A 27,682-nucleotide genomic window follows, 5' to 3' on the forward strand; every position below is an offset into this window, starting at 1 on the left:
CGGGCCACGCCACGGGCCACGTACCTTTGAACTACACCACACTGAACACTTTCCTTTATACTGTGGGTGGGCATTTTCCGTCTTAACTCACCTCCTTGCCCCACCTCTGGTTTAAACCACAGTGTTGTTTTTCAGGCAAGAAGAGCACTGGACTCTGTGCAGAAAGTTTGCTTTTCTTAGGACATGTGGGTCCTCTGGCTTCTTCAGGGTACACCATCCCCTGGGGCCCTGCCGGTGGAGAGCTAGCCACGTTCTCCCACTTGTAGGCAGAGGGTCTGTGAGCCTGGGGATAACACTCTGGTCCCACTTCACCTGTGACTCGTTCGGGGCTCTGCACTGCAGGTACCAATGTTCATGTGCCGGGTGCCTAAGAGACAAAAGGACTGTCTGGGACAGCAGGCTATTGGGAATGTGACTGGTTGTCAAGGACAGGCCTCTTTCCTGTTGACCAGAATGTTTTTAGCTCCTTCCTTTCTGCCTTTCTCCTTTCTTTTCTTTTTTCTAACTCTTCCACATAAGAAGGCACCTTTTATACAGACATTTCCTTGGAGATGATGATCATCATGCTGTAGTGTAGATAAAACAACCTCCTGCTTATGTCTACTCAGACTCAGGCTCTCTCTAGTATTTCTAAACGTGCTGCTGCCTGTCACTTGATTCCGAAGGCCCCTGGGGGATGGGTGTTTTTTAGAAAGTAATTGTGTAGCCAAGGATGATCATATAGATTCTCAGAATAGTCTCTGGAGGTATGGCCCCCAAATTTCCTTGTGTAATGGATATGGGAATCTGGGGGAGAGGCTTAGGTACACTTAAATGCCAGAACCTCTACCCTGGGAAGTATTACATGGTGCAGAGATGGGATTTGGGGTTGGATGTTGCCCTTACAGAGCATGTAACTGGCACAGACACTGATACTGCTGAGCTTCGGCATCTTCACATGGGAAGTGGAAAGAATTACTATAGAGGGCTGTGTGATGATGGATAGCATAAAGCTATAATGGATGGAGGCAGTTATTTATAGAAAACCAGCTAGGCAGGCAGGCAGGGGGTAGGGTGGAGATGGAGACCTACTGCCTGGGTACGGGCAGCCAGAGTGTGGGAAAGTAGGGAGCTGACAAAAATTCATCTGTGGGATGAGGGTGGTGCTGATGGAGAGATACCGAGAGGTTTGCTCTCACCACACTATGAGTGATCAGCTGCTATGTTTATGTTAAGGACTTGAAAATAGGAGGGTTTAGGAGGCTCACCCCTTTTCCCCTCCCTCCCCCCTTCTCCTTCCCTCCATTTTTGAATTGCTATCAATCATAGCCCATTTCTAGCAGCATAAGTCATTCACCTGGTCCAGTGAGAAAAGACATGCATTTGGGGCTGGGGCTGGGGCTGGGGCTGGGGGTTAACTCAGTTGGTGGAGTGCTTACCTAGCATGCATAATCCTGGATTCCATCCCAGCACTGCGTAAACCAGGCATGGTGGATCATGCTTCCAATTCCAGTACTTGGGGTCAGGGGTGCTGGAAGATCAGAAGTTCATGGACATCTTTGGCTATGTAGTGAGTTCTAGTCCAGCCTGGGATGCATGAGACCCTCCTAACTCAAGAGAATAAAAACACATAAAATCAGGACATTATATGATTGTCTGGTCCAAATATCAAATCTATCATGTTGTTTATTAGGTTTTCAACTAGTCACTAAGAAATCTTGAAAATATTTATTGCTATTTGTGAAATTTAAGTATGGGTTAATATCATGTCACTATTATGTGGCTTTAAAGCATGCTGAAGTTTGTTCTTGTGTTCCGAATTCTTAGGATTTGAATGTTTTGCTAGCTGTTGTAGCTGCATTCCAGCTGTGGTTACCTGCTCAGGGCATGATGCTCACTTAGGCAAAGTTGTCCATGATCGTAGAGGCCAATCTGTTTCTGATCGTCTTCTTGGTCCAAGACTTAAATTTCTTTATCTGCTTACCAAATCTGACTATGCTATCATTGTTTAACCCTGTGTCATGATGGGCAAAGAGCTCGCAGGAGGAGATGTCTTAGCTTTGGCCTCCTGGGCCACACTTGCAGCACACAGCACCACTTTCCTGAAGCTTGCTGGTGCTAACAGTATCAGTTTTGCCTTCCATTTACTTTGTGGGAGTCTTAAGCAGATTACAAACTTATGCAGGTTCTTTTCACTAAAACTAGGCAACATCTGTAAATTCTCCACTTACCTGGACACCCACAAATTTAGTAGTTACATGTCAGTAAGCAAAGTAAAGGATGAATAGGCATGTAGCCCCGACATATCTCCAGTAGAACATCTGCCTGCCTTCTCTAAATGTGCATCTCTCACCCACAGACCCAGTGAAAATGTCAGTGAGACCCGATTCTGACATATAAGGTCTATAAATGGAAACAGAGTCCACTTCGCTCTTGTGTTCCCCTGCAGGTTGGCACATGTCACTATTTTAGATTTCCCCGGGGGAATAGGTCTTTGGGAGAAACAATGTAAAGTTTAAACTGCTCTATAAATGTCCACAGTATCAACACTTGGCTTTATCTCTTCTGAAGCTTTCTCCCAAACATGTGTATGTCTCTAACATCTTCAGAATATCACTGTGGACCTGTCAGGGTTTTTGACAGACATTCAGAAAGCAAGGTGGCCTTGCAGAAGCCGGGAGCAGAGAAAGGGCTGTGCACTGAGCTTCAGCAGTAGACTAGGTGGGGCAGGCTGGGGGCAGACTGGAGCCACGGGCTGTGGAGGACGAAGCAACGGAGCAAGAGCCGAAGAGCCATCGTCTGGGTGGAGCTGCCTGTGCGGACTGCTGCTGCTGCTGCTGTGTCCTGTGCAGGTTCTTTTCACTAAGGACAACCTTGCTCCTCAGCATCCATCACAGATGATGGACCTCACCTGAGGATATCGCCACCAACCAACCACACTGACTGACTGAGGGAGGAAATACTCTGGGAAGCAATCAGAGTCTCTGTGGGGAAGAGAAATAATAAACACACTGTTTACTGCAGACTAAAATCACAATGTTATTATGTAATCTGCTAGAAATTAATACACCGTGAACAGTCTTTCCATGTTAATGTGTACATGCCTAAAATGTACTTTTTTCTTCTCCTTTGAGACAGGATCTCCTTGTGTAGCCCAGGCTAGCCTGGAACTTATGATTCTCCTGCCTCAGCCTTCTGAGAGTGTAGATTATAAATGTGCACACCATACCCCTCCCCACCCTGTGCCTTTAAAGTTTAACCCTACCATTACTAGAGCTTTTTAAAGGCCCATGGCATTGTACTGAAGCATCAAGTTGGATTGCTCCAGGAGGCACCAAATTTCCATCTCATTGACTGTTTCCTCAGACGAGGACCTCTCTGATCACTGGGAAATAGGATCTCACAAGGCATAACATTTTCAGCAAAATCTGAATTTAAGAGAGAGAGACATTTTCTTTCAGAAGTTACTACCAGAAGGAGTGCAGATGAGCCCCTGTGGCACAGAAATGTCACAAAAACTCCTGCAGGGAAATAGGAAGTGCAGAAATGTGCATGCAAATAGGAAGCGAAGAAGGGTCCTGAAAGGGTGAGCAGAGCAAGGGGCTAGCTGGCCATCTGCTCCATCGACAGCTCGCAGCATGGAAAGTCTCCTCATGGAATCCGTTTGCTCACTCACAGAACATTCGCTGAATTCCCACTGCATGGCAGATGCTATGTTAGGCTCCAGGGACACACAGTCTTCTTTGAGAGATTGCGGACTTAGGGAGAGGCAGCAGCACAAACACACCAGGCAGTAGTTAGTTGTTCAGCAACATTAACAAAGGGCTTTGGGGTTGGAGCAGCCAGCAGCCAACTTTGCCTGTGGCACAAGGGCTGTAAGTGAAGTGACAGATGAGCCCCAGTGTTTCCTGTGCTCACGCTGGCAGTCCTGGTGCCAATTCTGGGTGGGGAGGGACTGTTCCAGAATGCGATGGCTTGAGGCTAAGGCTAAAAGAGATTTCTAGTGTGGCTTGGGGTAAAGAATCCATCTGCCTTTGAATGCCAGCTGTTCCAGATCTAGGTCGAAAGCCTTGGAAGGTCACTCAGTGTTAGGAGTTACCTTCACATGGGACTCAGTAAGAGCTATCAGTCATCAATACAAATCTGTTGAGTGAATATAAACATTTTCTATATTTTTTGTTATCTTTCAATTATTTGAGGTTGGGTACAGGTATAGTATTTCTGGGAATGAATAAGGTTGTTTTCCTAAACTTCATGAACTTGGAACTCCATGAAAAAGGCATTCGTGTCATTTTTCACTTCATTCATTCATTCATTAATTCATAATACTTATTGAATAATACTTTGTGCTAACAACTGTTCTGGTAAACAATGTCCTTGCCCTTATGGAGCTTAAATTCTGGTCAGGAGTCAGATAGTACGGAAATCACATGAGAACAAATCATGGAAAAACTAAAGCGAGACGAGGGGTGAGAGAGTGGAAAGGTATTGTTACCGCTAGAACGAGGTCAGAAGTCCATCTGAGGAGTTGAGCAGTGACCCTAAGGGAATGCAGGTGCATTGGGAAAGGACATTCCCTGTGGAGATGCCATCAAGAGCCCGACGGGCCAGCACAGAGGCCACCCTGGCCACCCCAGCAGAGAGAGAAACAAGACGTTAAGGTGGGGAGATGGGCAGAGCTCAGAGCACAAAGGGTCAGGTAGCCTGGGAAAGAACTTTGTATGTGCGACATGTGAAGAGAAACCCCTGGATAGTACTGAGCCAGCTCTTGAGCCAACCCAAGCAAGATGGTGTCGTAATATTGGGGTGTGTGATGAGAAGTGATAGGATTTGGAATTCACTTGGAAGGTAGGTAGATGAAGGAGGAATTTCCTGATGCGTTAGACCTTAGCGGAGAAAAGGGAGGTAAGGATGCCTGCAGTATGGGCAAAGCGACTAAGGTTTGGGGGAAATCAAGAATGTGGTTTGGGTGAGTTAACATGGAGAGGCTAAGTGAATACCCAGGCTGATGAAAGGTCAGTGTGCAGATGACACCCTGGGCCAAGGGCCAGGACATGGTGGTCTGGGAAGAACTGGGAGGCAGCTTAAAGTTAGAGACAGAGAAGGAGAGCTCAGTACAAGAGATACACAGTGAACACATTGACAAGGTAACCCCTGGGCCTGCTGGGTCCCACTCCCTGGGCCCTACTGGGTCCCACTCCCTGGGTCCTACTGGGTCCCACTCCCTGGGTCCTACTGGGTCCTACTCCCTGGGTCCTACTGGGTCCCACTCCCTGAGTCCTACTGGGTCCCACCTTCAGGCCCACCCAGCACCTCCATCACCTACTCTTTCTTTTCAGCAGTCTTAATTTCCCAAGACGAACTGGACTCACCTGGAGGAGAAAACACCACAGTTATGGTTCTTAAGCTTATGGTAAGAGCACAGTTGTGAAAGGTGTGGAAGCCAATCCACAGAGAAAAGGAACGCTCCCCTTCCCACCCCCAGTGCCTTGTCTTGCAACCAACCGCAGCTTCTGGCTTCTTCTGGGTACTGGGTTAGAGTGGCAGCCCCTCCAGGGTGAGACATAAGCCTCCTTCCAAGGCTGTCCCACCTCCAGCCCAGGGACTCCACCTGTCTCCATAAACACACTTCTCCTTCCAAGGCTGTCCCACCTCCAGCCCAGGGACTCCACCTGTCTCCATAAACACACTTCTCCTTCCAAGGCCGTCCCACCTCCAGCCCAGGGACTCCACCTGTCTCCATAAACACACTTCTCCTTCCAAGGCCGTCCCACCTCCAGCCCAGGGACTCCACCTGTCTCCATAAACACACTTCTCCTTCCAAGGCCGTCCCACCTCCAGCCCGGGGATCCCACCTATTTCCGCAGACATACTTCAGCTTCTGTTTGTAGGAACAGAGGTGGTTGAAAATTGTGCATTCTTCTGTGTTTGCCAGGGAAGGCTCAGTTTTTCAGGATTCAAAACAGTTTACCCTCAAGAATGGGCAGTGAGGGGAGGCAAAGGTGTAGCTAGAGTTTTCCTGCCTGGCCCACAGTCAGAACAAATCTCTGACACCCGCCAGTCCCACAGCCGCTCAAACCCAACCAAGTAAACACAGAAACTTATATTGGTTACAAATTGTATGGCCGTGGCAGGCTTCTTGCTAACTGTTCTTACAGCTTAAATTAATCCATTTCCATTAATCTATACCTTGCCACATGGCTCGTGGCTTACCGGCATCTTCACATGCAGCTTGTCATCATGGCGGCTGGCAGTGTCTCTCTGACTCAGCCTTCCACTTCCCAGCTTTATTCTCCTCCTTGTCCCGCCTACACTTCCTGCCTGGCCACTGACCAGTGATTTATTTATTGACCAATCAGCAACACATTTGACATATAGACCATCCCACAGCACTTCCCCTTTTCTTTTCTTGAAAAGGAAGGTTTTAACCTTTACACATCTCTAAAGTCAGTTTGGTATATTTGGGAATTTGGGCGTAGCTTCTCTTACTACTTCCTGTTGGAGGGGGGCGCTGTATCTTCTGGGGAAACAAAGAAAATTTTAGGATCATGGAGTAGTCCGTGAGGCTGTATCGTCTGAGCCAGTTGACTTGAAACCATTCTGGATGTTGGATCATCTGGACCTTGGTGTCACCTTTCAGGGGGGTCTTGGCTGGTCAAACTTGATGTATCTTAATCTGGAACAAATCCATAGCCTCTGGCTTTCTGTGGGAACAAAAGAGACTCTTTTCCAAAACAACATATCCTTATATCCAAATTTTGAAGTCAAGATATCTTTAAAATATACATTTTGGCATAACTCAACAGCTTTTGTAATCAAATGTTTTTCTTCAGTTACGAATATCAAAGAGAACATAATCCAGATTCTCTGTGTGGTAGCCATCATTACGTGGCTTATTTTTTTATATTAGCTTGAGCCTATTGCTTTAAACTGCAGCCTTCTAAGCCTGAAACGGCGCTGGTGCTGTGCCTGCTGGCTCCGCCCACTTCAGCTTCCCAACATGGCGGTGATACGTTTTCCACCAGCTCTGGGAGCCATCAACTCTCAGAAATAGTGGGTCTATGCTTCTATCAAAGTAGCGTGTAGCCCAGAAACCTCTTTTTTTTGTTTTGTTTTGTACTAGCAAAGGCTAAATCCACCACACAGCTTAATGTGCCACTTGCAGAGGCCTCATTCCCGCCATACTGCAGGTCGAGCATGCACGCACGCTAGGAACCCGCCAGTAGCTCAAACCGGCAGCTGCCGCTCATTTGAGAGAGACAATTAGGAACTGTTTTTTAGCTCCGTTTTAGAATCTTTTGTTTTCAGTTTTTAGGTGGAAACTCTTGCCCCACGTTGGGCGCCATTTGTAGCTAGAGTTTTTCTGCCTTGCCCACAGTCAGGACAAATCTTTGTCACCTGCCAGTCCCACAGCCGCTCAGACCCAACCAAGTAAACACAGAGACTTATATTGGTTACAAATTGTATGGCCATGGCAGGCTTCTTGCTAACTGTTCTTACAGCTTAAATTAATCCATTTCCATTAATCTATACCTTGCCACATGGCTCACCGGCATCTTCACATGCGGCTTGTCATCATGGCGGCTGGCAGTGTCTCTCCCACTCAGCCTTCCACTTCCCAGTTTTTTCTCCTCCTTGTCCCGCCTATACTTCCTGCCTGGCCACTGACCAGTGATTTATTTATTGACCAATCAGCAACACATTTGACATATAGACCATCCCACAGCACAAAGGAGAGAATTACTCCCCCCATCAACAGAAGTAAGAACACAACACTAAAAATAACTATAAACTATCCTGTCACAGAAGATCTCTTTTAAAGCTAAAATGCATAGGATTTTATAAAATGTTTTATTATGCTGAATTGGTAGACAGCAGTGCAGTGGATCCCCATAAAACATCACCTTTCAAATGACCGTCAACTCAAGGCCAACCCTGTCTCCATTTTAATAATGTCACCCCTTAGTTATTTTGAAACAAATATCAGACATTTGATTTTGCCCATAATTTTTTCACTAGGTATATTTAAAAGCTCAACACATTTTAAATATAGTAAATCTTTAAAAATTACCATAACTGGGGCTAGAGAGATGTCTCAGAGGTTAAGATCACTGGCTGTTCTTCCAGAGGGCCTGAGTTCAATTTCCAGCAGCCACATGGTGGCTCACAACCATCTATAATAGGATCTGGTGCCCTCTTCTGGCATCCAAGCATATATGCAGGCAGAACATTGTAATTTTAAAAAATTACCATAACCATTGTAACCAGTTACATTTCTCATTGACAACATACTGGATAAAAAGTAATTTAAGGGAGGTAAGATTTATTCTGGCTTATTGTTTGAGATGACACAGTCCATCATGACTGGGAAGGCATGGCTCCAGGCAGCTCTGTGGCAGTGAGAATGTGAGGTAACTCTCTGTGGAGCAGAAAGCAGACAGAGGCAGGAATGGGGTGGTCTCTAACCCATAAGCCCCACTATCAAGCAACCTACTTCCTCCAGCAAGGTTTCACAATCTCCCAAAACAATGCCACCAGCAGGGAGCCAAGTGTTCACACACATTAGCCTATGGAGAACATTTCACATTCAAGCTATAGTGACCACAATACTGTGATCACTCTTAATAATTGTTTACTGTTATCAGATAGCCCAATAGTGTTGACATGATCATTTTCCCCATTAATGTAGAGAATATATATATATATATATATATATGTGTGTGTGTGTGTGTGTATATATATATGTAGAGAATATATACATATGTATGTATATAATGTTTGGTTAACGTTCTTTAAGCTTCCTTTAATGCATAGTTTTCATTTCCACTTTCTTTTTCTCCTGTGGAATTTTTTGAAGACCCTAAGATGTTTGTCTTGACCATTTTCTGGGTTTTGCACGGCATATTGAACGTCTTCCTCTGTTCTGTCCAGCAGTAAGTTGGCAGTTGGCTGAGGCTTGATCTAACTTAAGGTGGACTTTTTGTGGGTCCAGGATTACTTTATAATCTTTCAGTAACCCCTGAAATCACTCCCAGTGGTAGTGGGGGAATTATAATTTTGTTTTAAATCCCAACTTGTTGGTCAAGCAATAACAACAAAAACACACACTATAAAGTAAGCCAAGTACGGACTTTAAAAAGGTAGCATGGTGTGGCTTTTTCTGGGGAGACCTGGTGACAGACCAAAGCGAGGAATCCACCCGAGTCTAATTGTGAGCCAGTGAACTTACCAGGGTTGCTTAGAGGAGCACAGGCAGCTCCAGGGCAGTGGCTTCACTGGATAGCCTCCCAAATTGTGGCTGAGGACTCTTGACAGCCACACCCCTGGATCTCCCTGCAGGAGTTGAGGGCAGTTTCTGCTGGTTAGGTAGGGGAATCTGTTTACCATTTCTATGACATTGGGGAGGGAGCCTTATGAATCCTGTAAGTTTCAGTTTTTCCAGTTGTGAGGTTATTGATTTCCTGGCCTTACCCTCTTCCCTCCAGGAGGGAATGTTCAGTTCCAGGAAACAGCTACACAGGAAGTAGGGAAGGTAAACATGACCCATGGCTGACCAACCAGATTAGTCTCCCCATAAGGGAAGCAGCAGGCGAGCAGCAGACGCAAGGCTTGTTTAAGTTGCCCCTGTGCTACAGAGAGGATCATAAGAGCTCTGCAGTTAGGAGGGAGGCCCGGGTGAGGAGTCTGAATCTGCTGGGCTTGGAATTGCCTGGAACCAGAATGGACCCTTTGAGGAGACGGGGAGAGGGTGAAGAGTGACTGCTAAGCTGCTGATTAGAAAGTATGTTAGCTTCCCTCACAATGATTAAAATCTGAGACAAATCAGCCTCTTATGAAAAAAAATTTTACTTTGGCTTACAGGTCTGGAGGGTTCAGACTGTGACAAGCTGGTGCCATTGCTCTGGGGCCTGTGGTACAACAGCATGTCACAGCAGGAGCATGTGCGGAGCATGACTGATGGAAGGCAGAAGCAGAGGCTGAGTCCATCCCACAATCCTATTCAAAGGCAAGACCCCAGTGCCCTAGAGTGCTCGCACCAGCTTGCCAAAGGCTCCATCACCCCTCAGCTGTGCCAAGCTAGGAACCGAGTGTTTAACAGCCCACAGCTCCTGGGGGATACTTCAGCTTTAAGTTAAACAAGATCCTTATAAAAGAAGGCAAATTCTTGCTCTAGATTCTGTAAGAGTGGGCCCTTGGGCTGGGTGGCGGTGGCGAAAGCCTTTAATCCCAGCACTCAGGAGGCAGAGGCAGGCAGATCTCTGTGAGTTCCAGGCCAGCCTGGTCTACAGAGCAAGATCCAGGACAGGCACCAAAATGACACAGAGAAACCTTGTCTTGAAAAAAGAGTGCACCCTTGGAGGGAAGGGTCAAAAGAGAAGAAGAGTCTTAGACTGAACATACACCGGACAGTAACCAGTGGGCTCAGAGTTTCTTTTCTGGACAAATGGATGCTTCCCTGATGGGTAAGGTGGGGTCGCAGGCAGAAGGCTATGCCTGGAGTACAAACACGCTTCAGTTACTATGGAATTACCTTTGTAGGGCAGTGATCACCAGTTTAGGTGATGAAAACCAGGCTTTTTGCTAAGCTTCAATCCAGAAAGGATAAGGAACAGGAGCTGAATGCCTCCATCAGCATTAACCTGTGGCTAAGTGCCCTTCATCTAGGCTCTTTTCACCCTCAGCCTCACCTTGCAGGTTATTTTAAAACCAGTTCTAGACATTACATCATTTGTCTGTGAGAGCTTAGATATGTCTTGGCTATGTAAGGAGCTCCTTCCCTTTCTCTAACAGACTAGAAGCTGCCAGACCCAAGAGAGTTCTCCGGTGTGCCCAGTACACATTGTTCCAGGGCCCACCACGGTCTTCCCAGTGTTCCCACTCTGCTGCTTTATTCCCGTCAGGTCCACACGAGGCCTGCCATTGCATCTGTGTGTCTTCACTCCAGGACGCGTCCTTCTCCTGTGTTGTACCGTTTTCCTCCTCGCCTTTGATCCAGAAGCATTTTCTGCGTCTTGGGAATTGTTTGGTTGTACTTTTGTGGTGCTAAGATACCGGCTGTTCCCTGCATTTAGATAGATTTACTTTTGTAACTTGGGGTTTGAGCAGCTCAGAGTCAGTTCCAGTCTTTTCTTCACTAAATCAACTCCACTGATGAATTTCGATTATTTTCCTCCGGAAGGCTCAGCGTGTCTAGACCATTTTTTTGTCCTCTTCAGCCCCAGGTGTGGCAGGCTTGATCTAATCAACACGAAGTCTCCATCAGCTGTCACCTTATGCTTTCCAGAACAGAGGTGTCCAACCTTTTGACATCAAGACACGATTCGTGGCTAGCGAGCCACAGGTTGGGCACGTCAGCTGGCACAGACATTTTATAGGAGCTTCACTGATAGTTTGAAGAAGAGCTCATCACACCCAATGGAATTCTTCAAGTAAGAATAATTTTCCAGTCTCAACTATTTGATTTTGTTTGTTTGAGACAAGGCTTCACTATGTACCTCTGGATGGCCTGGAACTCTCTAAGTAGACCAGGTTGGCCCGTGAGCTACCACACCCAATTTTAACTTAAAATAAACAAATGTTTTTTTGATTTCTTTTAAAAACTATGCATTTTAGTTTGGCAGTTGTATGCTGATGTTGTCCGTGTGCACTGGCATTGACAGCACTGATGGCCCTTATAAATTCCTAACTGGTCATGTGCTACCAAAGCTACTCTTTGTAACCCTATCACTGTGTTATGAATCACAGTGTTTGAATTAACAGTTCCATGGCTATTTCTGTCACAGCACTTCTGTATTCTTAAAGTGTGGAAGCCAAGTGTTTGCATTTGATTTAATGAGATGTTTGAAAAATTGATAAAACAGGTTTCAAACCCCATGGGGAGATGTAAGAAAACAAGGACTTAGGATAACCTGATAAGACACAGTACACCAAAAGTTTATAATTTGGAATGAGTCTTCTCTAAACAAGTTAAATAATCACTAATGCATATATATTCTGATATTACATGTATTTTAGTTATATGTAACATACCTATAATGTATAGTATTTTGATATTACATATTTTACTTGTATGTTAAAATATGCATTTAAAAATAAAACTGCTCAGCTGGGAGGTGGTGATGCACACCTTTAATTCCTTGGGAGGCAGAGGCAGGCAGAGTTCTGTGAGTTAAAGGCTAGCCTAGTCTACAAAGTGAGTTCCAGGACAACCAGGACTATTATACAGAGAAACCCTGTCTCGAAACAACCCTCCCCCCCCACAAATGTAAAAAAACAAAACTTCTCAGCTGGGTGTGGTGGTGCATGCCTTTAATCCCAGCATTCATGAAACAGAAGCAGGTAGATTTGGGTTCCAGGCCAGTCTGGTCTATAGAGTGAGTACCAGGGCAGCCAGGGCTACACAGAGAAACCCTGTCTATGAACCCAAAAACTAAAACTGAAAACAAGCAAATAAACAAGCAAACAAATAAATATAACTGCCCATACAAATGAGATGTGCTAAACCTGTAATTTCTGTGTCCTTTTACATATGTTCAAAACTTGCCATTGGTTGACACTGAATTTGGACCTGTAATTCAGACAGCAATCTGAGTTTGATTCCCACATAACCAAAGCGAATCAGGCAATTTATTTTTGGTCTTTGTCCTCATTACTGTTCTGTTGTTGTGATAAAACACCCTGACCAAGGCAACTTATAAAAAAGCACTTAATCTGTTTGATGGTTTCAGAGGGTTAGACGGTTGTGGCCGAGAGCTCACTGCTAGATCCACACCATGAGGCAGAAAGCGAGCAATGGGCATGGCATGGGTCTTCTGAAACCTCAAAGCCTTCCCCCAGTTATCCACGTCCTCCAACAAAGCCACACCCCTAGCCCCACCCTAACAGTTCCACTAACTGGGGACCGAGTATTTGACTATATGAACCCATGGGGGCCATTCTCATTCAAACAACTAGTCTTTTTGTTTCCTTATTTTGAGACAATTTCACTAGATTGTCCTCCCTGAGGGCTGGGATTGCAATTGTGTGTCACTGGCTCAGAATTCTCTTAATCTGGCAATACAATTCATCTGATATATGGAGTAGAAGTATTTCCAAACAGCTGCACTTGAATGCCCAAGAAAGGCTAGTGTCTCTATGTGGTCAGCATCCAGGGCTCCCTGTCCTGCATGCACCAGGCAGTGGTGGGTCGGGGATGGGCACCATCGCAGACATACGTGGTGTCTTAGGGTTTTTATTGCTGTGAAGAGACACCATGACCATGGTAGCTCCTATAAAGAAAACATTTAATTGGGGTGGCTCTCTTACAGTTTCAGAGGTTCAGTCCATTAACATCATGGTAGGGAGCATGTCAGCATGCAGTCAGTCAGTCATGCTGGAGAGGTAGCTGAGAGTCCTACATCTTGCAGGCAACAGGAAGTCGATTAAAAGTCACACCGAGGAAACTTGAGCAAAAGAGACCTCAAAGCCTGCCCCCACAGCCTCCAACAAGGCTATACCTACTCCAACAAGGCCACACCTCCCATTATTGCCACTCCCTTTGGGGGCCACTTTCTTTCAAACCACCATAGGTGAAGACCATGGACTCAAAAAGAAGAGCTCAGTACAGTCAATGACCATGGACGCTGTGCTGGCGAAGGTGATGCAGGCAGATCACAAGCCCTGAGGCCCCTAGACCTCCCAGTCACCCCTGAGGATGAGGACTGAGGGGGGGCTCTTGTCTGCAAGCTGGCTACCAGCTGCCTCCCCCCTGCCCTCTGCTGGCTCTCTCCTCGGGGTTTTCAGAATTCTGGGTGCACCACTCCAGGCTTCCCTTCTGACCCAGGTCCTCAGTGTGGCCTGCCCACTGACCCACGTCCTCCCTCCTAGACCCCTCTCCCACCCTGGAGGCTCCCTCCCCCAACTCCAGAGCTGCCCTCCTCTGATGCTTCATCTCCTACTGCCTCCCTTCGGACCTTCTGGCAGTCATTCCAGATGTGCTGTCTATTTGTCCATGTGCACATCACTCATCATAGTCTTAATGAGTCCTACCCCATCATTTACAATCATCTTCCCTTCTTACACGTCCCCCCCCCATCTACCATCTCTCCCTCCCCCCACTACTAGTGTTTTCCAATAATGTTACAATGTTCCATACTCCAGGGAGAGGGCATCTCTGAGTCCCTCTCTATTTCACAGCCTCTTACCATCTAATTTTCAGCTTGTTGCTCTACTGAGACTGCTGACAAGGTCACCTGTGAAGGACCTAGCCACCCTTCTGTGCCGAAAGCCCTGCTTAGGTCCAGATACCTGTTTCCTGGATTTTCTCCTATCTTGGACTGTTGCCTCAGGGTGCCTCTTAGCTCATCCTGCCTCAACATCTCTGTCCTCAGAATTCCTTCCTCTTCCAGTGGCCCCGAGCATCCTATAAACTCATCCACGTGTGTGCTCTAGGGGCCCAAAGATCTAAACTTTGGAGCCCAACATTTTGCAGCCAAGGGTTCGACTGCTCTCTCCCAGACAATACAGTCCTCTTCCTCAGCTTGATCTTGTATGACCCCAGTCAGGTGCACCAGTCATCCACGAGCTCCCTCAGCGGTTCTGGGTCCACCTCACCCCAAACCCCCATTCCCTCATTTCAAGACGATTTCGGGTTTCCTCATCTCCTGCCTTAGAAATTGCCATGACAGCTGGTGCCCAACTTGTAGACAAGAGCCCCACTGGGTCCTCATCCTCAGGGTCACTGGGAGGTCTAGGGGCCTCAGGGCTTGTCTTCCCCTTTTCTCTACCGTGTTCAATCCATTATTCATCTGCCTTTAGCAATATTCCCAAGCAGAGATGTGTACGCCATGCATCTTAGTATGGATTTCACTCAAAGCAAGTCATGTTGATGAGTTTTTCATCACTGTGACGAAATGCCAGAAAGAAGCAACTTGAGAAGAAGAGAGGTTGTTGGTTTATTTGGGCTCACGGCTTCTGAGGTCAGTCCATGTTCCCTTGGCTCCGTTGCTTCTGAGCCCACACGTGGTGCAGCAGACACATCATGGCAGGGAGCACATGGTGCAGCAAAATGGCTCACATTATGCAGTCAGAAGGCAGAGAGAGGGGAGGGCTCTTTCAGAGACACACCCCAAGTGACCCTGTTCCTCCAGCTGAGCCCTATCCCTTAAGGATGCTTAAATCCCTTAGATCCCTTAAAGTTACTGCCTGGCAATAGCCCATTCAATAATGAACCTATCGATGAACAACTCCACCCATGAAGTCAGAGCCCTGTGACTCACCTCCCCAAAGCTGGACCTGTGGACAGTGCCTCCTTGGGAGTCACCCTTCATGAGCCGTTGCGGGGAAGTTCAGACCCAAACTACAGCACAGACTCCAGGACAAGGGTTTCAGTGTAGATGGCTTATTTGGGGGTGAACCCAGGAAACAAGGATGTGAGCAGGGAAGTGAGACAGGGAAGGGTGCCCTCCAGGAGGGGAGGGGAGTCTTCTGGGAACCTCTCGTAGTTACAGTGGGATATTCTTCACTTTAGGTTTACAACTATGAGGCAGTTTATATTTTACTTCTCATCAGGCTCTGGGAATCTACAAAGATTCATTTCCCCTTCTGACAGATTTGGATGCTTATAACATCTTCAAGCAAGGCCAAGCCAAGGTACTTAACAGGTTAAAAAAAGAGAGAAAAACATTTTGCTCCTCTATCTTTGCCGCCTCTCCATCATACATTATTTGGTTCTAGTGGCCTTGGGAGCTTCGGTGTGTAATGCGGTATAATCTTTTGTCCAAACAGCTTTACTTGGCAAATATTCATTGCAATGAGTTGTTGGTCTGATTCAAGGCTTCTGGCTTCTGGTACTCCATCAATACTGGACCCTCACCGAAACTTCTCTCAGATATCCTGCTGTTGCCCAGAGTCATGGAGATCCATGGCTATGGTTCCACGGGACTGGTCCCTTCACCCACTCCAGCAGGTCACAGATGGGGTAGATGTTGGGGTGGGCCCGGGTGGTAGCTGAGTTGGTCAGTTTGGGCCTCCACCAGAACCTCGCCCCTCAGGCGAAGGTCAGGGCACACCATAGGGGCCCTCTCCTGTTTCAGTGGTCATCCAGAACCTCGCCCCTCAGGCGAAGGTCAGGGCACACCATTGGTCATCCAGTCTGGCCGGCTCTCCTGTGCCCATGCCACCTGGGCCAGTTCTCCTGGGTTGGGGGCAGCTCTCTAGCTAACGTGGCCAGAGAAGGGCAGGACCACTTCTCCAGAGCTCTCCCATGGCCCCTGGTGGCAACACGGGTCACGGACACCAACACAGACCCCAGCTGCAGCAGGACCACAGACCAGACATGGCCCAGACATGTGTGAGCCCCCTTCCTCCCACCCACACTGCCCAGCCCATTGACTCACTTGGAGCAAAGCCTCTGTTAATGTCTACAATTAGAATTCAGTTGAATGAATGTAAAATTTTGACTTTACTTATTAGTTCCAGTTTTGATATTTCTGGGGATATTGGACCAGGTGGGAAAGACACAGGACACTGCTCAGCACCATGGGAAATGAGAACACTGAAGAAGTCCTTGTTGTCTGGGAAAACAAACAGGAGGAGGTCTACATCAGTCCTTCACTGAGAGCTGTCTGCAGAAAATGAAGATTAGTAAATTCATACAGGAAAACAGTTTTCCAGGAAACACTGGAAATAGAGTGGTAGGAATAATATCTAACAGTCATTAAGCATTTATTACGTGCCAAACAGCATACTGGGCTTCTCACTCCTGTTATCTCGTTTAATCCCCACAAACCCTCATAATTAGTCGCTGTTGCGATCCCCAGCTCACAGCCGAAAATGCTGACGCCCACAAGACTAGAGCATGGCACTAGGAGGTGATGAAAGCAGATCCCGACTCAGATCCTTCTACCTGACTCCAGGGTTCGAGTGTGCTGTTTGTCACCGTTGCCAGGACCATAGGTATACCACGATATCATTCAGCGTGTTTTAGCATCATTCCAGAAGTGGAGTTGAGTTTTGCACGATTGTATTTTATTTTTCATTGACCATAGAGAGGGAGCAGTGTGTAAGCAGAGCACGTTTTTCTGCTATCATTTGGTCTCTGCCCCAAGTCCTTCATGCTTCTGTGCATGTGAGTTCTGCTGGAAAGCTAGCTTTCTTTCCTGAGGAAACTTGAGCCTTTACCATGTGACTGCCCTGTGGAAATCACTGCCTACAGCTGAGTGGTGGACCAGCTGCCTCTTCCTGTCATCATTGGGGATGGCTCCCTCATAATAGAAAGCTGGTGGTACTGGAACCATCCTGTCTGCTTGCCCTGTAGCTAGAGTTTTCCTGCCTGGCCCACAGTCAGGACAAATCCCTCTCACCTGCCAGTCCCACAGCCGCTCAGACCCAACCAAGTAAACACAGAGACTTATATTGCTTACAAACTGTATGGCCGTGACAGGCTTCTTGCTAACTGTTCTTATAGCTTAAATTAATCCATTTCCATTAATCTATACCTTGCCACATGGCTCGTGGTTTACCGGCATCTTCACATGCTGTTTCTCATCATGGCGGCTGGCAGTGTCTCTCTGACTCAGCCTTCCACTTCCCAGCTTTATTCTCCTCCTTGTCCCACCTATACTTCCTGTCTGGCCACTGGCCAATCAGTGATTTATTTATTGACCAATCAGCAACACACTTGACATACAGACCATCCCACAGCATTGCCCTGTGAAAAGAGCTGCTTTTATTTCTTCCAGCTGGTGAAACAGAGATCCGATCTAGCCACCCATCAATTACAACGGTTCATGTGAGCAATGGTGGAGAAAAAGTGTTCCCGAGTCTTCCAGAGTGGCTGTCCACTTGGGAAGTGGTTCTTGGGAGACACCAGAGGGTGTGTACGAGTTGTGAGGTGCAGCTGGGGGCCTACAGAGATGGGCTCATGTTTCTCCACCTCAGCCCATTGCCGTGACCTGCGCGCCTCCTCCAATCTCTCAGTAATCTCGTGCATTTATTTGTCCCCTGATAGTTATGGCGCACCAAACTGTGGAGTGGGATCAAGGACTAATCTGCTGAGCTCTCCTCCCTCCCCAGGCCTGCTGTCTAGTGAGGAGAGAGAAGTACTATGTGCCAGCATCACACCTACGGCCGGTATCAGGGTGAGTGATAGAAAAGTGCTGTGGCTCAGTGTGCCAGTTACTCTCCACGTTGCTGGAACAAAATGTCTGACAGAAACAAGGGAGGAAGGCCTATTTGAGCACACAGTTTCAGAACGTACAATCCATCATGGTGAGAAGGCAAGACAGAGCAGGTCAGGGCAGCTGAAGTGCATGCTAATGCCCTTGACAGAGCAGCTGGATCTTGAAGTAGGGGGCTAGACACCCCTCTAGTGATCTATTAACACCCAACGGGGATGCCATGTACAGATTCTACTTCCAGCAGTACTATCCTGGGATCAAAATGTGCAAACATGGGCTTGGGGTGGAGGTGGGGGCCTTCATAAGCCAAGGGAGCTGGCATGTGAACTGGGCTGTAAAGGACCAGTGGAACTTTCCCAAAGAGCTGCCCTCTGTAGTATTCAGTGGCATGGTTGTAGCATGTTTTATTTACCCAGTCCCCTTTAAGGGACACTGAGGTTTTCAATCTTTCAGAAATTCTGAAGTGGATAGCGGTGGGGGGAGAATCAGCATCTGTGGGGGCGCATCGCCTCAGGAAGCTGGCCGAGGCTTCCTCAGACAGACACAGAGTTCAAAGTCATAAATCCTCCCTGGCGAGGGGAGAGTGCCCGTGTTTCTTGTTTCTATTTTGTACCATAAATTTAAAAACCTTTATTTATATTTTCCTGGGGCTTTCAGTCACCTTGAGTATCTGGCTAAAATCTCTCTTTGTCTTGAACTATCTACATGGAGATTAATGCTGTGGAAGTGGCGGAAGAGCTGGTCTTGTAGAAATGTTTATCAGCTAAATGCCTGGGAAGAGCTGTGTAATAAAACCCTGGTTCTTCAGCTGTGGACGGTGTGAAGCACAGTGCCAGGGTGGCTTTTTTCCCTACCCCTCTTCTTGAGGCTAATAACTTAGAAAGCCAGCAAAGATTTCCTATGACATTCAGAAATATCAATATAAAAGGCTTTAAGCCCTGTAAAGAAAATTCTCTTCTTTATTTTTCCCACTGCTATTGAGACACTCCTAAAGATAGTCAGGGCTGGGCAGTTCTTGCAAAGACTGCCACTATGGTTTATATCGTGGGTGCTAGAAAAATCAAAGTACAACCAACTGGTTGGTTTTCCCTCCATGTTGGTGATGGAACCCAGTGTTCTGTGCATGTTAAGCATGTGATAGACCACTGAGCTACACCTAACCCCTCAGTTTTAAATATGTCCCAAGTAGAGAATGATGACCACCAGGCTGGGCACAGCTATTCAAACCAAAGTCACAGTCCTGGTTCCTGAGAATTACCAATGTTTAAATACGTTTAGCCGTGAGAGGGTCCTGCCCTGACTGTCACGTTTCCTCCATACTGTCATTACACTGACGTCTGAAAGACCCTAAAGCAATGAGAGGAAAAGATGACGAGGAATTAGGATGGGCCATGGCACTTATGAAACATGGCTGAGATCGAAACTGCAGGGCAGCTTCTTCAAGGAAGACACCAATAATAGTGTTTGTTGTTGTTGTTTTTGTCTTTTGAGACAGGGTTTCTCTGTGTAGCCCTGGCTGTCCTGGAACTTGCTCTGTAGACCATGCTGGCCTCGAACTCATGGAGATCCACTTGCCTCTGCCTCCCAAGTGCTGGGATTAAAGGTGTGCACCTCTCATTAATGCTTGTTTTGAGAATTGTTAGGGATTGAACTTGGGGCCTCATGCATGGGAAACATGTGCTTTACCCTATCTGCACCCACTTTATGAATGGATGGTCAATGTAGAAGAAGAGAGGGAGAGAGAGGAGGCCTATGTGAGGTGGTGAGGATACCTTAGGTCTTTGAAGTTCACCCCTGCAGTATCCTCTGGAGAGCAGTGAGAACCCCAGATACAACCTTCTAAGCCTTTAGCAACCAATGAGAACTCTGGAAGCTCCCTCAAGCACCTGCAGCCTAGGGACAAAGAAATGTAGGCAGAGACCAACTCATGCCTCTGCCTATTACAGACTCAAGAATTCCAGATTGCAAGAATGATTGACAATAGAAGCAAATCATGGGTAGCTTTAAAATTTATTATAATAGGTATTTATGATTAATAAGCCAAAAGAAAAGTGTGACCCTTTTGCCAAGGCATAGCCATGTTTCAGTAAAATAGTGTCTTGTTTCTGATGATTATAATAATGATAACAAATACAAATTTGAGTGTAACCTTCAAGGTTAGCTGAGCCCAGATCCCCTTTTCAGAAAGTAATAATAAGAAATTGGGGAGCTTATTTCTTCGCCTCAGTAGAAATGTCTGGGCAACAGAGTCTCTGTGTTCAGCCCATAAACACACAGGTGTCTTACCCATGCCAGTATCTGCATAGCTTTTCGTGTATGCCTGTGTTTGCCATGCAGCAGGTGGTATTTGGGGCCTCCCACGTGCTAGACTAGCGATCTGCCACTGAGCTGCCCCCACCCCCAGCCTTGCATATCCCTTGTGCCATATTTCATTCTACCACTCACTTTTAAAGGACTGCTGGTATTATTTTCAACATTTCAGAAGTTCTGAATTAAGTCACATGGGACATTCGGTCCAGATCTAACCAGAACTCAGCCTCCTTTCCCTTACCTACTTTTGCCTGGTGCATTTTTGCTTGTCCTTGTTCCATTGTGTTTCAAGCATCTGGTTTTGGGTGTGTCTCTGGTGTACCCAAGACTGAATGTGCACGTCTAGCAACCACTGTCATCTTCACAATACCTGTGAAAACACCCGCCCACTTGTGAGATGAGAAGTCTTTTTTTTTGGTTTTTCGAGACAGGGTTTCTCTGTGTAGCTTTGGTGCCTGTCCTGGATCTCACTCTGTAGACCAGGTTGGCCTCGAACTCACAGAGATCCGCCTGCCTCTGCCTCCTGAGTGCTGGGATTAAAGGCGTGTGCCACCACCGCCTGGTGAGAAGTCTTTTGAGCTAACTTCCTAACTGGGATGGAGCCTGATGGTCTAACCTGAGTGGTATGGACTGAAGGAGATTGCCCGGGGAGGGCCGGGTTAGGCTCCTCCCACCCCACCTGTCATTCAACTAGGCCCCTCCCCACCCAAACACTGCCTGTCTTAAAAACCACAGAGAGGGAGGTGTTGGTAGGGATGATGTTAATCCAGGCCAAACGTGCGTTTGTCAAGCACAGACTGCTGCTTCCGAAATATTTAGAGCAGATATAATTCAGAACTAATCTTGTCAATTACATTTTTCTTAAAGGTGCATTTATTTATTTTATGTGTATGTGTGTTGTTTATGTGTGTACCATCTGCATTCAGTGCCAGAAAAGGGTGTTGAACCCCGTGAAGCTGGAGTTTCCGGTGGCTCTGAGCCGCCTGAACCAAACCCGCGTCCCCTGGAAGAGCAACAAGTGCTCTCAACCATACAGCCATCTCTCCAATGCCTACATTTTTCTTTAGTTGTGAAAAACTGCATATTTTATAGTTAAGACATATTTTTAGCATATTCAGGAAGTCTCATGTATCTTTTTTTTGACGTTCTACTAAGTAATATAATAGAGAAACAGCTGTATGTTGCACAGTCTTTATACATTTTGACTTTATTGGTGCCAAGCGTAATCTTTGTTCCCCGTAAGCAAGAGGAAGTTCATCGTGAGAATGGGTTTCTATGTTCCTGAACAGTAGACACTGTTTTGGCTGCAGCAGTCTGAGCCAGGGTCAAAGGCCATCACTCTCTAGCTCTTGCTTCTGTTACTTTGGGGATGCCAACATTCTTCCCTCATATTATCAGCTTGGCTGGGGGTGTACCTTAGAGGAAGAGCGCTTGCCTAGCATACATGAGCCTTGGCTTTTATTCCGAGCATCACTTCCTCCCAAAAACACACACACACACACACACACACACACACACACACACACACACACACACACATGATCATACACACACACACTTTCACAATGCATGCTTGCACATATGCATACACATGTGCACCCACATTGTTTAGCTAGGCATGGTGACACATACCTGTAATCTTAGAACTGGGGAGGCAGAGGTTAGAGGATTCCCAAGTCTAAAGCCAGTCTAGGGTACAAAGTAAGACTCTGTCTCAAAAACCCAAATATATATATATATTAAAAAAACTAAATAAATTCAGATGACTGAAATCAACTTTTCCCTGGCAGAGGTCCACCGTGAAGACAATGTTTTTATCTGTAGCCTTGGAACAGTGTTCTTGGACTGTATTGTCATTTGAATGGCTAAGTGCATCTTGGACCATCCCCAAGGAGCTTAGGCCTGATGCTGTCCCCACCCCGTAACCAAAGGCAGAGTGGGCCTCCACAGGAATGCCCCAGAGTGGGGGAGAGATGCATGTCTCAACAAGTGCTGAGCAGAAATGAACAGATCTTCCATAGTTCTCAGGCCTCTAAAGGGAGGGAAACCACCCCCCACCTCCTTACCCTAACCCTGAGGAACTTCATGGAAGCATCAGGTCCCCTTTATGATCTGATTATCACTTCCTTAGTTCCTTTTTGTTTTTGTTTGTTTGAGACAGGGTCTCTTTATGCAGTTCTGGCTGGCCTGGAACTTGCTTTGTAGATCGAGCTGGGCTCACACTCACAGAGATCCACCTGCCTCTGATTCCCTGGCCCTGGGATTAGAGGCCTGCACCACCATGCCTGTCCGCTTTCTTAATTCTTGATTCTTCTCTGCCCCTTGCCATGTCTGACTGATCTCTCCATATTTGCTCAAACAAGTAAAGTTACTCTCTGTACTTACTTTGCTTCAGAGTACCCGAAGGTGAGGCCACAGATGTGGCAGATCTTACGTGAAGGTCAGAGTTATGAGGGAATTACTTAGTAACACATGACAATACACAGTTAAACTTTCAATACTGACCCATTAAAATGCTTCCCATATTGCAAGATTCAGCCTTTCAAATGCAGAGCTCAGTGGCTTTTGGTAGTATATTTGAGGTTGGAGAGCTGTTACTCCCATATAATAATTTACTATTTCCTTCTTCCCACAGAGAAGCTCAAAGCTCAGTGGTAGCTCTGCTCCATCCAACCCCCCCGCCCCGTGCCCCACCCCTGGACAACCACATGTCTACTGTCTCTCTATGGGTTTGCCCGCTCTGGACATTTGCTATAAATGGAATCACAGAATGTGCGGCCTTTGTGTCTGGCTTCTTTTGTTTAGGATAAATTTTTCAAGGTTCATCCATGTTCCATGTTGTGAGATGCTCATGACTCCAGTTCCAAGTAGTCAAAACCCACCTGTTAGTGGTAGCGTTTTAAATGTGTAGATTTTGCTGGACTTTGGCCAGAAGAAGTTGTTCACATTGCACTCTTCTTGTGTGTCTGCAGACAGCACACACGTAGGCCAGAAGCAGGGTCCAGATCCCCTGGAGCTGGAGCCAGGAGCTTGTGAACTGGCAGACATGGGTGCTGGGAACTGAACTCAGGTCCTCTGGAAGAACAGTAGGTGTTCTTAACTATTGAACCACCTCTCCAGCCCTTCACTTTGTTTTTTGAGACAGGGTCTCTTACTGGAGCTCACTGAAGAGGCTAGACTAGAGGGCTGCCAAGCCTCAGGAGTCTGCCTGCCCCTTCTTCCCAGCGCCGGGATCTAAGTTTGTGCTACCACATCTGGCTTTTTTTTTTTTTAAAAAATGTGGGTTTTGGGGATCCACCTTGGGCCCTCATGTTTTTCTGGCAAGTACTTTAGACTGAGCCACTTCCTCAGCCATGTTTTAATATATTTTTAATTAATGTATATTAGTTGTGTAAATTGATGGATTTATTCTGACATTTCCACATATACATAATGTACTTTGGTCATATTCAACCCCTATGACCAACTTGTCTTCCCTCTTCGGCAGTTGATTCCCTTCTTCTTTTCAAAAGTTCCCTCTCTACTCTCATGGCTTTTAAATGTAGATTCTGAAAAGGAGAGAAAAACATGTGCTATTTGTCTTTTTGAGCAAGGCTTGTTTCCCTTAACACACTCACCTCTATTTCCATCCATTTTTCTGCAATGACATAATTTCTTTCTTCTTTAGAGCTGACTAAACTTCAAGCATGCGAGCGTGTGTGTGGTTTGTGTGTGTGTGTGTGTGTGTGTGTGTGTGTGTGTGTGTGTGCGTGTGTGACAGTTTCTTTATCCATTCATCTACTGTTCATTTGTCAGGCTGGTTTCATAGCTTGGCTATCGTGAGTAGTACAGCAATACACCCAGATGTCTCTGTGTCTTTGTGATGTGCTGACTTAGATTCCTTTTAGTGTGCACCCAGGAGTGCTATTCCCGAGTCATAGGGTAGTTAAAGGCTTGATCTCAGCATTATAGTGCTGTAGGACCTTTAAGAAGTGGAGCCTGTTGGGAGGAAGTTAGGTTATTCCAGGAAGTACCGTAGAGGGGATATGGAGGCCCCGGACCCTTTCATTACCTCTCCTTGGCTTCCTGGGTGGCAGTGAGGGACCAGTTGAGCTCCACCACATGCTCTCTGGCATCACCATGATGTACCCACACTGGAGGCCTAAAAGGCTAAAGACAAGCCTTTAAAACTGAGCCAAGTAGACCTGACTTTATAAGCCGATTCTCTCAGGTACTTTTTACAACATGGGAAAGCTAAGAAACACAGCAACTCACTTGAAGTTCGGGTTTAATAAAGACAACTGAGCAAGTCATCAGTTGGGGGGTTGTAGTGGGTAGCCATTCCAGCTTTGATCTGGAAGTTCCAACATTAGGTGACTATCCAGGCTGCCAGCTGTCTCGGTCTACTCTCGCAAGATTCCCGAAAGTTGCTTGCATCCATCTACCATTTCTCAGGTACCATTATATTCCTTCTCAGGTCTTTGATGGGATTGAAGACTAGCAGTTATAGTTACAACTTAGTAGATAGAACATATTAAGTATTAGATTCAGGTTCTTTAGGATAGGACACCTTTTGGAAGGATCTTTGTAACATGCCATTTACCTATGCTCTATACTTCTCTGGACTTTAGTATGTGTTTCTTGCTTGATATTGTTTGCATTGGTTGTACTTCCATCTTATCTAGGTCATTATCCCTCATTATTCCTGGACAATATTTGATAACCATTCCTTTGTATATAGTCTTGTATTAGGTTAGAACTTTCTTATTTAGACAAAAAGGGGGAGATGTAGTGGGTAGCCATTCCAGCTTTGATCTGGAAGTTCCAGCCCCCATTGAGACTTCGGCAACTGTCACGCCTACAAGGCGGGACCAGGGGAGGCGCCTGGGGACCCAAGATCTGGATCGGCGGGCTCTCTCTCTGTGGCGGGACCCTGGATGGTGGAGGTGGACTGAGCAGAGCTCCAGAGAACACCGCTGGACTGTGATACACCTTCCCCAGACTCCGCGACCTACCTATCCCTTAATTTGTAAGTTACGCCATTAAATAAATCTCCTTTTAACTACGTGGAGTGGCCTTAATAATTTCACCAATAGGGGGTCTCAGTCATACCATCGGTGTCTGTATAAGAAGGGGAAGTCTGGACACAACACACATAGAAGAAGATGCTTCGAAGTGACATAGCAGAAGATAGCCACCCACAAGGCAAGGAGTGAGACCTCAAACAGCTCCTTCCCTGCCAGGCGTCAGAGGGCACCAACCCTGCTGGCCTACAGAAGGTGTCGATCTTGGATCTTGACTTAGATGATCTTGAGCTTCCAACTTCTAGAAACACAACAGTAAGTAGATGTTCCATAAACCACCTCACCCATGGTACTTTGTTGCCGCAGCCCAAGCAAATGGAGGCAGAGCCATTCGGCGAGGTGCTGAGGTCACTTGAGGTCATCCATGCTGCGAGACACACCTGGAGTCTTAGCTGCTTGGAAAGGCTGAGGCAAGATGCTCCTGGGAACATAGGTGCTGGAGACTAGCCTGGGAAACCAACGTAAGAAAGAGTGACCTGACTTACATTTCAGAAGGCTTTGCTTGGCCACTGAATGGGACCTGGACTGCATGAGAAGTGCAGATGGAGCCATAGAGATCCACCTACAGCCATCGTGGTAGCTGGGTGCTGGGAAGTGCTCAGACGGAGGGAATGGTTTCAGAGTGGAACCGGTGGGTATCTTGGTGGGCTAGATGCAGTGAAGGGAAGAAAATGGAACCAAAGACGACTCCTGATGTTGGGACTGGAAAGACAGAAGCACCGTGGGTGGGGTTTGAAGACTGCAGGGATGGCTTTCAGGGTGGAACATCAGGAGCTGGGTGGGAGATGTGGTACGTTAAAGATGCCTATTTAGTAACCAGGTACAGATATCAAGGAGAAAGTTGGACACGGTGTGTGTGTGTGGGTGCTCAGGGTTGGAGATAGGAACCCAGGGCCACCAACAGATACCTGAAACCATGAGATAGGTAAAGCCACCAGGAGGTGGAGGACAGATGGAAAAGTGACAGACCGAGCCCTGGTGTCCTTCCTGGCACGGGTAGGAAGAGGGCCAGGCGACAATAAAGTTGCTAAGAAAAAGTGATGGGAGGGGGCAGGAGAAGCTAGAAGAGGGGCCCTGGGAGTCCAGCAAGGAACAAGTGTCAGGGATGGAGGGATGCCGCATCAAAGAGTACCAACATCTGGTACCCAGTGTTGGCCCTACCTTCGACAGCCCGGTAAACATGAGCCCATTCTTATTTTTATAAATGTCACCGCTGTGAGGGGGGAGTAAGGAGTGTGACAAATAAATGCTAAGCCTTCATGCTTCATCACACAGAGTAAAGAGCCGATTCTCAAACGGTAAATCATGAAACTGCTGGCTAAGCACATCCAGCTCAGAGCAGAATCTCCCAAAGAGCTGAGCCGCCTGAAGGAGAGGCAGGGCCGAGGGCGCACAGCCGGGACAGGGGATTTCAGAAATGAGCCTTTGCTATTATTTGGTCTTTAAACTATCATATACGTCCTTCTTTTGTAAAGAAAACTTAAAGGACACTGAGAGGACTTCTGTGCACAGGCACTCACCACGGTGGTGATTTACAGGGTGTTGCAGAGCCCTGCGTGGTTGTGGGGCGGACCAACATTTGCTGGTCTCCTGTTGAAGACCCCTGCTTTAGTGCGGGTTGTCTGGGGCTTTCCCCTTGCTGCTGTTTGTCACGCTGGGGAGCAAATCACACGTTTTACACGTGGTAGGCAAGCATTTTGTTAGTAAACTATATTCCTCCCCTGCATCTTTTTACTTTTTAATTTTGAGACTAGGTGCCCCTAGGATGCCCAGGCTGTCCTTGAACTTGTACATATCCTGCCTGAGCCTCGGGCATCTTGTTCTTATTCATTAGGCTCTTTGCTGGCTCAGTGACAGGAGCCCTGCCCTGGGAAGGCTAGGAATGACCCAGGCTGTGGGGGAAGACAGAGGCTGTGGGAGAGGGAAGTAATTAGATCCCTTTCTTCCAGGCTGGTTCTTCCGCTTACCCCCTGCCGCTGGAATTGGGTAGCAAATGAGCTGCCATAGTCCTACGCACCCCCACCACCCCATCATCTCCAAGTACAAGGTCTTCTGTACCACCCAGGCTCAGAAAAGACCAAGTGACCTTCCTGCATTAGAAATGAGAATTCTCAGGAGATGAACAGAAATGCAGGCAGAAAATGACTGAAATTACTGGGTATCAGGAGAGAT

The sequence above is a fragment of the Peromyscus californicus genome, unplaced genomic scaffold (genome assembly GCF_007827085.1).
Source record: "Peromyscus californicus insignis strain IS unplaced genomic scaffold, ASM782708v3 Scaffold_14__1_contigs__length_90479793_seg_2, whole genome shotgun sequence".
NCBI classification, from domain to species: domain Eukaryota; kingdom Metazoa; phylum Chordata; class Mammalia; order Rodentia; family Cricetidae; genus Peromyscus; species Peromyscus californicus.